The 8,521-nt window shown below is 41.1% G+C and overlaps 1 pseudogene; it reads right to left on the bottom strand.

Annotated features, from left to right (window-relative positions):
• Window positions 1–7,444: 7,444 nt before the first annotated feature.
• On the bottom strand, window positions 7,445–7,851 carry LOC101824684 (annotated as a pseudogene).
• Window positions 7,852–8,521: the final 670 nt, after the last annotated feature.

The following is an 8,521-nucleotide window of genomic DNA, read 5'->3' as shown; positions in this document are numbered from 1 at the left end:
CTTTGTGACTTTGCCAGAAACAAGAGTACCAAGAATGTTTTTTACCCCCGCACTGAAGTATCCAATGAGGTGTTGGAAACATGTGGACCTTTCCAATATTTTGCGTGGTGCACTTGCTCCCTTCTGGGAATTGGAACACATCCACCAGGCAAGCCATGCGAAAGGCATGGGCCTCCGACAATGGTGTGATGGAAATTTAAATAGGCAAGGACCAGCGCCAAGTTTGTGGAGTATTGTTACAGGCTGCCTTCGACTCAAGCCAGTGAGTAGCTTGGCTTTCTTCCTTCAAGCCAGAAGTTGAAAATGGCTCAGGGTGGCCTTTAAAGTTCTGCAAGTGCTCAGATACTCCATAGAGCTGCCCCGTCTTCAGTAGAAGACAGATCTAAGGACTGGTGTGACCTAGGAGATCTCCTAGGGAAGAAAGCTCTGGGCACTTTGAATCTACACTGACAAACTGCACCTAAAACAGAGAGAAGGACATTCCCTCTGCCTCAGCTCGTTCCCACTGACTGCACCGCTGTAGTACGTTTTCGCGCTTTATCATGTCCTTTCTGCGGAGTTCAGTGAATGTTGCCTGGCCAGGAGCAGAAACAACCTGGAAGATTTTCTTAAACAAAAGGGAAGAGAGCCAGCTCCTGAAGAAGGTTTCCCAAGGTCATGGCCACTTCTAATTACAATTCTAATGAAACATAAGGCGATCTTCCCTGGAGATCATTACTTGGTAATTTTTCAACAATAGCTATACCATCTCCTTCCCTAGTTGGAAAATACAGAAAAATGGCCCATCAGCGGCCGTACCATAGATTTCATTTTCGAACTCTGAAATATTTCTGAATCCCTGATTAGTTCCTTGACAAGCAGCACATTTATACACAGTATGAAATATGAGCGTTATCTATGCCTTGGTCTTAATTTAAAATTTGCATTATACAGTATTTATGTAGACCTCCTCTACAACCTTTCAAGTACTCCAATGAATGATTCTCCATTATAGGAGTTTATCTTGAAATATCTGTCCGAGCATTGTAAATAGTGTGTTATGGATCGTGTGTTTATTTAGACAAGTGAAATACAACATTTTAAGCTATCGCTGAAAAACTAGGCCAATACGGGCATTAAAAATATAGCACCATATATCTTGGGCAAGAAAGTTCTTCGGATCCCACGTGCGAGGATGGGGAATATTTAGACTCCCGAGCAAAGATTACATGTTTCTTGATTCATCTCACAGCACAAATCTACTTCATTTGCAAAGTGATAACCTATTAGCATAACTAAACCGCCTATTGCATGGAGGCTCAGAAATAAAATAAAAAGATTAGCCAGTTATCTTATTTACATATATTGAATTGCAGTAATACAGCCCGATCTCTGCCTCTCATTTGATTCTAATTAAAGCGTAGCAGAGAAACTGCAATCCACACAAGAGCTTATTTTAATAGTCAGAGCTGGCAAAGTCCCAATATCACAATGTAGCAATTAACAGCATGGCTGTATTTGCTATTCATGGTTTGATGTAAAAACTTGTTTATTAAGATGGGCTGGAGGCGCTGGTGTGCAATAGACCTGCATGTAATTAGATTCCAATTATTTGTCTGTTTCTGATATTGTAAACTGGCACTTAGCACATCAGTTAAATTGACACACGGCGCTGCATGGTTTACTCGGTAATTAAAACATGTTCTGTTAATTAGATGATGACCACTTTATTTCAGGGCTCTTGTGTTTGGGTTTTCTAGTATGCTCTGTTTGTATCATGAGCCACCAGACGCTCCTCTAATGAGTCCTTGTTTTGTTTCAATTACCACCTGCTGTTCAAAAGCAAAGCTTGTTTTAACTAAACAAAATTAATGCTTGTCTCTTCCTTTGTAAGAACTTAAACGTTAGACAAATTAATACGCTTATTATCGAAGTGTTAAGCTCCGGTTTTAAAGCCTGCTAAGGCAATTAGAAGAAAGTTATAAAATGTTGTAGAGTGCAGCATAAATATTGTTTTGCGTATTAAGAGGCATTACAAACAATGAAATATTTGCTAGGGTTGAAAGGGAACATGGGGACTTAGCCTGCCCACCCCCAAATTAAATTAGCTCCTGCAATTTGTACAGGGATCCAGAAATGAGAGGGGCAGGGATGTTTTAGGAGATGAAATCAGATGAATGGGGCAGGAAGGAGTGCGGTGTAGCCATGATACATCTGTGAATGATACTGGAGCATCCTGACGTGCGTTCGCTGCATCTTCTCTTACATGAGGCACTCTTGTTCCTTCATGCTGCATGAGTAACTACAGCTATTTCTCAAAACCTTGACTGCAAACACTGGGAGTAGGGACACTTTGTATTTCTGAAGGGTTATGGCCTGTCCTATTAGCTCAGTTTCCTATGCTATAGCCACCCTCATATCGGGAACTTCTGGAGTCACCAGGGAATGGTTCATCTTCACATCTCTGCCTATCCCAACAGCTTCTCATCATGGTACACAGGACATCATTACTGCTAGGCGTCTATAGAGGTGAGAACTGCCACCATGCAAGGAAAGACAGAAAAGTATGACTTCTTATTTCCCAGAATACTTTCCTCACTAGATTTGTAAAAGAATATACGTCAGACAAGGTTGGCCAGTGTGTATCTAAGAAACTGCTGTGCACAGACAGATGCAGGTATCATGGAAATGGCAAGAAAAACTTGCAGTTTGTACTCTTCCACTTAACTCAGAGCACCTAAGTCAGCATCCTGGGACTTGTCCTCCCCCGTGCGGGGAGGTTTGCATGTGTTCCTCTGTAAGGTCAATTCAGAATCATTCACACTTCATTTCAGTGTGTGTTTGAGTTGACAACTGGCATCTTTGTATGCATACACGTGTGTATGTGTTCATGTGTATGCAGTGCACATGTGTGAACACACATATGGAAACAAGAGGACAAATGCAGCTGTTATTTTGCTCCAGGTACCATTTACCTTGTTCTTTGGCAAAGTGTATCTCCTTGGTCTGGAGCTTGCCAATTAAACTAGACCGGTTGGCCTGAGAGCCCCCAGGATATATCTCCCCAGCACTGGTGATTACAAGTGCATGTCACCATGCTAGGCCTTTTAATTCTAGTTATGCTCACATGGCCCAGCATTTTATGGATTGGACTTTGTCCCCAGTCTGATGTCCCTGGGATGGAATCATATATGTATGATGTCAAGTTTTCAGAAAACATTTTGGTTCCAAGGCAAATCTTATCCCCATGTAGTGATGGTGACTCTTTTCATACTTCCTAGAAACTCAGTCACAGAGATTTCACTGCACACAATCCGGTTCTGACTTTGGAAGTGCTAGTACCCAGTACCACTGTCCATGCACAAACAACTCCAGACTTTATTCTGGAACTTTAACTGAAAACAAAAAGTCTGCAGCAACTGATTTCTATACCTTAGGGGTACATTGTCAGAGCAATGGGTGGCAAGTGAGCTGAGAGACTTCTATTGATATTAATGGCAGCTGTGGAACAAAATTACGGAGCCCCGCCTGGCAAACGTATTCCTTAATGCTGCGGTTGCCTTAAATTAATATTTTACAAAGACCCAAAGTAATTAGACTGTGTCTTACTAAATGCCCCATTTACTCATTAGATGTTGCAAAATGCATCTTTTGCTGCAGGCCCAGTGGGGCCATGTTAACTATTCTAAAATATATAAATGGCTTCTCTGGGACCTTTTTTAAAATGCTGGTGCAAGGGAAGGCCACAGGCTCCTCACTAGTGACCAATTAACATCGGCCTATTAAGGTACACAGCATTGGGGCTCAAGGGACATGACTTGATTATGGCTATCTGGATCTAGGAAGCAATGGGTTGTTTTCAGTTATGTCTCAAGTGCACGCTTATTCCAACTGTAAGACTTCACTCGTTCCAGTGCTGTGATTATGCTTCCTTTGGCCTGTGGAGTCTGTTTTGCTTTGTGTTTCTGACACTGTCAGAATTTTGATTTCTTTACCAACTCTGAGGTGAGGTACCTAAGTTAACCCCATCATTCTTGGCCGTGGTGACTGATTTAAAGATGAGTCCATTAACTAAGATGGTCCAATCCCTGAAGAATATGCTCACTGGACAATTGGAGAGAGTTTTTCCTTCTTCTGGTGAATGGAAGCAGGAAAAATGTCCCAAGAGTTGTTATCAGACATGTTTGATTATATTTTTATATTTTGTCAGGTTTTATATTTTGTTTAGGTTTCTGAGTGTGTATGTGTGTGTCTGTGTGTGGCTATGTGTACAGATGCCCAAGGAGGCCAGGAGACGGTATTGAATATCCTGGAGCTTGAGTTCCAGGGAGTAGTGAGCTTCCTGACAGAGGTGGTGGAACCAAACTTGGGCTACCCTCAAGTGCAGCAAGTGTTCTTAACTTCTGGCTTTTCTCTCTAGCTCCTGAGCATGCCTTTTGAGTAAAGATCTAGCCAGCCCAGAAGAAGCAGAGCATGCTAGTCCAAACACTGTGACCTGTATCAAGTCACATGCTAAAAGTTTCTAAGTGACCACCCTCCACCCTATTTTTCAAATTACATAGTCATCCGATATGACCCCCCCCGGGTTTAAGCAGATTATTCATCTGGGAGCCCAAGGATAGATAGATCTCACAGGATTAGCCAGTTCTTTGAAGTGAGAAGGTTTGTACTATGTACATTTCTTCAGGGCAGTCAAGTAGTCCCTACCTCCAAGAAAGTGCCAGAAGATCTCTGGTAATAAAAGTCCTAAAAGATCAGGAGGGAGAAAGGCAGCAACTGTATAGAATCTGGCAGGAGATATCTGTCTAACGTGTTGATTTAAAGGGCCCTGCAGGTTTTTATTGGCTATTTTGAGTATGTGTCCCATCCTCTAGTCTCCTTTTCCTTTTCTTTCCCTCTTTCTCCATCCTCTGTCTCCCTTCTCTCCCATTTCTTCCTTCCCTTTCTGTTAGTGACGAAAGCCCGAGCCTTGCTCATGTTATCCAGGCTCTCTACTGCTGAGCTACATCTTCAACCCCTTTGCTACTTCTCCTGTTTCATAGTTGTTTGACAGCTGACAATTAAAACTCACAGACTACGCTATCGGAAACGGGAGGTGAAACCATGGATATTCTTCCCTGCTTGTGGACAATGAAATGGCATGACCAATCCCTCTAAGTCATGAGGGCTTCCCAATATGATCCTGAAGAGGACAGTGAGACCACAGAGAAGGCAAGTAGGTCCATTCTTTTCTCCACCCTTGCTGTTCTTAGTTCTGTTTTCAACATGACAAAACAAACTGCAAGGAACAACTTAGTTAAATGGACAGCAAGGAATCACCTATGCTTTTCACACAAGAAGACTGTACAAGTTTGCCTGACTGCCACCGGTGTCCCAGGCTTATACACTCTTGGGGAAGGCATTAGGGGTAAACCTAAGGGAAACTGAGGTATCAAAATAGCATAAGCAACATTAAAGACACAGTGAGGAAGCTGCCCATGAGTACTACTGGGAGATGAAGGGACTGGAAATAAAGATTGACAGGAATGCTTGAAAGCAATGGCTAGACTTCTGCAGGGCTGCGGTACCCATCAGGGCTGAGGATGCTTCATAAACTTGTTACACCGAGGTCTCTACCTACAGCGGTAAGGGATAAGATAGGGCTCATATCTCCTCTGCTTTGTTTCCCATTCTAGCTAGAACTGTGCCTGGTATCCAGCCAGAGTTGAAATAAACAAACATGGTATTCTTATTTCTTCCTATACCTTCACTTTTCCCCCTCTAGTACTTACCAAATCAGCCAACATACATATTTCCTCTCTGTCTACATTTTTTTCCTTTCTAGATTCTGAGTGCCTGGTACAGTGACTGCATGCACAGCTGTTAGTGGATTGACTGCTTCTGTATGTGATACGTAACTGGGGGTGGGTTGGGAGATGGCAGGTAAAAGGATACAGTGGTGGGAAACAGGATGTGTTCAGTAGCATGGATATCACTGATTCAGTAGAGAATTTTTGTGTTTGGGTAATAACAAGCCATGAAGGCTACTCTGAAGGACCTTTCTTCCTTTATTTTTTTTGAATCAATACCACTGTGAATTTTAATATGTATATTTAAATGGGTACCTTTGCTCAAACCTTTTGAAAATTGTGGCATTTTTAATAATTCATAGTAAGGCTAGCATAAAGAAGCAACTCCTGACTGTTAGGATTATAATGGAAGGAGTTAGTTGAACACCAAATATTTGCAAAATCACTTCAAAAGACATTTGAGGTCTAACTACCATGAGGCTTCATACAACTACTGAATGTGCTTAAACAGAAAGAGGGAATATTGGCTTAGAGAATAGGATATTGTGTGTTTTTAAAAAAATGGTTTAATATGCCAATAGAACATTTCTTTAAAACTATACTTTATTAATCACACAATAAATCTATGATTTGCTTTGGGGTAGAACACTGGGAGACTCAGAGTCCTCCCTCATCCGTGTTCCTCCGACATGAAGTGTATGTCTCTAAGTTGAAGGTAAGTGGGTAAAGCCTTTTATAGGTTGTTTGTGTAACCCAGAGGTAACACTGAGACTTCAGGTACAGCCATTTTAATAACGACATTTCCACAAAAACACGGGTTGTGACATCAGCAAGGTGTTGTTTTACCCAAGCATGAAAGTAACCCAAAGAAAGAATCTCTAAGCTGCAATTTCTACAGTAATAGATTTGGATGCATATTTTTTCCTCCAAAATGTTCTGCTGATGCTTGACACTGTAATGAACCATGCCAGATTACATCAATCATGTGTCACTTAAAACACAACAACCCCCAAACCACAGCACGGCTGTGAAAGGCAGAGTGGTAACAGGCTACAGTTAGGAGGTATTGATTTTGCTTTTTTCATTTTAAACAAGAAGTTTATTTAAACAACAAGATGCTTGCCTTGAAGGGAAAACTCTCCAGGATGATTTTGCTCAAGAGCAATTTACTCCTGCTTAAAGACAGATTGCCCTACATGTAACAGGTGTGTACAAAAAAAAAGTTATAAAATGCCCTTGGCTTTACAGTGATGAATGAAAACATTGAAATTCTCCAAAGAAACAAGGCATACAAGGATTTTATGGTGTTGGGGTTTTTTTTCCTAAAAAAATTGAAAGCAAAACAAATTACTGGAAGATGAAGATAAGAGTTGAATGAACATACTATTCATGGAGAAAGGGAATATTTTCACAGAACCAGTATGTGTCCCCAGACCAGCTGATGTCAACCAAAACAGAACATTGGCCATTTAGTTAAAAGAAAAAGAGATAGGGAAAAGAAAAAACAAAAAGCACAATATGTTTGTGTACACAAACCGATTACTTTATGTACAATTAAGGAATGAGGATGGGCAAATGAAAGAACAGAGAAAACTATACTTTGGTAGTCAGAATGCAGAGGAATCAAGGTATGGCTTTCTAATAGAGAATGTATTCTTGAGCAGCAGGTTATCTCGTTAGTAGACACCTCCTGTTTACTGCTGGAATATATCAGGCATATCTTCTTCCTTTATTTCCAGGTATGCAGGTGTGTCTGTCTCATCGACTGGTTGCCTATCAAACTGGAATCTGATCTGCATCATTGATAAACCCAGTCATTCACAACAGGCTTTCATTAGTTTAATAAGTGGTGTCTGCTGCCTGACCTCAAACTACACCACAAAACCATCCTTCCTTGTCACCTTCAAATTAATAAGATGGTTGTTCCCAATCTTGACTCCTTCCTTGGGTTTCTCACTGGCCATGGCCAGCATCACAGTCTACTCAGCTGCCTCTTCACAAAGGAGGAACCAGGTCTGCCCAGCTGGAACTCATAAGGGACACCTGGAGCAGGAGAGGATGGAGGCAGCAGAGGGTGCACACCAGGAGGTACTCATTTTTAGAAAGAAAGAAAAGAAACAAACAAACAACAAAAAAACAATACTACAAATACTTAATACTTTGTACCTGACCATCAAATTAAGAAAGGTTTTAAAATTCTCTCTGGAATGTAGACACTAGAGAACAACGTTGTAGTTAGTGTTTTAGCCGAAGGTGGTATATCCTAATAAAAGTGAGTGCCCAGACAAATATTTTAAAGAACTTAAGCTGTAAATTCGCAAACATTGATTGGGACCATTCTGAAGAGTGGCTTGAGTCTCTCCAAGTGGAACACAACACTCAGCATATCATCCAGTTGGGATGTGTGGACACCTTTCCATGCCAGGACTAGTTTAGAAGGACCAAGGACAAGACCATCTATAGACCAAGATTCCCAGGAAGAAATTATAATTATCTTGAGGCTTTCTATCCTACATACAATGTGGCTTGAGAAGCTTTTGGGTTTTCCAGTCTATTTAGAAATAGTTCTGTAGGTGTCAACACTGTCAAGGTCATAACACTGTCAAGGTCATGATCTTCTTTCTTCTTGGTTCTCCCTTTGTTTTTACATCTCTAAAATTTTATTCTCACACTGCTTTAGCTCATGACTTCTGTCTTCAAATGAAGTTTAATATAAAGTAGGTGCAAAGTGCCGGATGGAATGAGGCTGTAAT

Source organism: Mesocricetus auratus, unplaced genomic scaffold, assembly GCF_017639785.1.
Source record: "Mesocricetus auratus isolate SY011 unplaced genomic scaffold, BCM_Maur_2.0 Super-Scaffold_100676, whole genome shotgun sequence".
Taxonomy (NCBI): Eukaryota; Metazoa; Chordata; class Mammalia; order Rodentia; family Cricetidae; genus Mesocricetus; species Mesocricetus auratus.
Note: the sequence above shows the minus strand (reverse complement) of the source record. Positions and strands in the feature narration are given on the sequence as shown.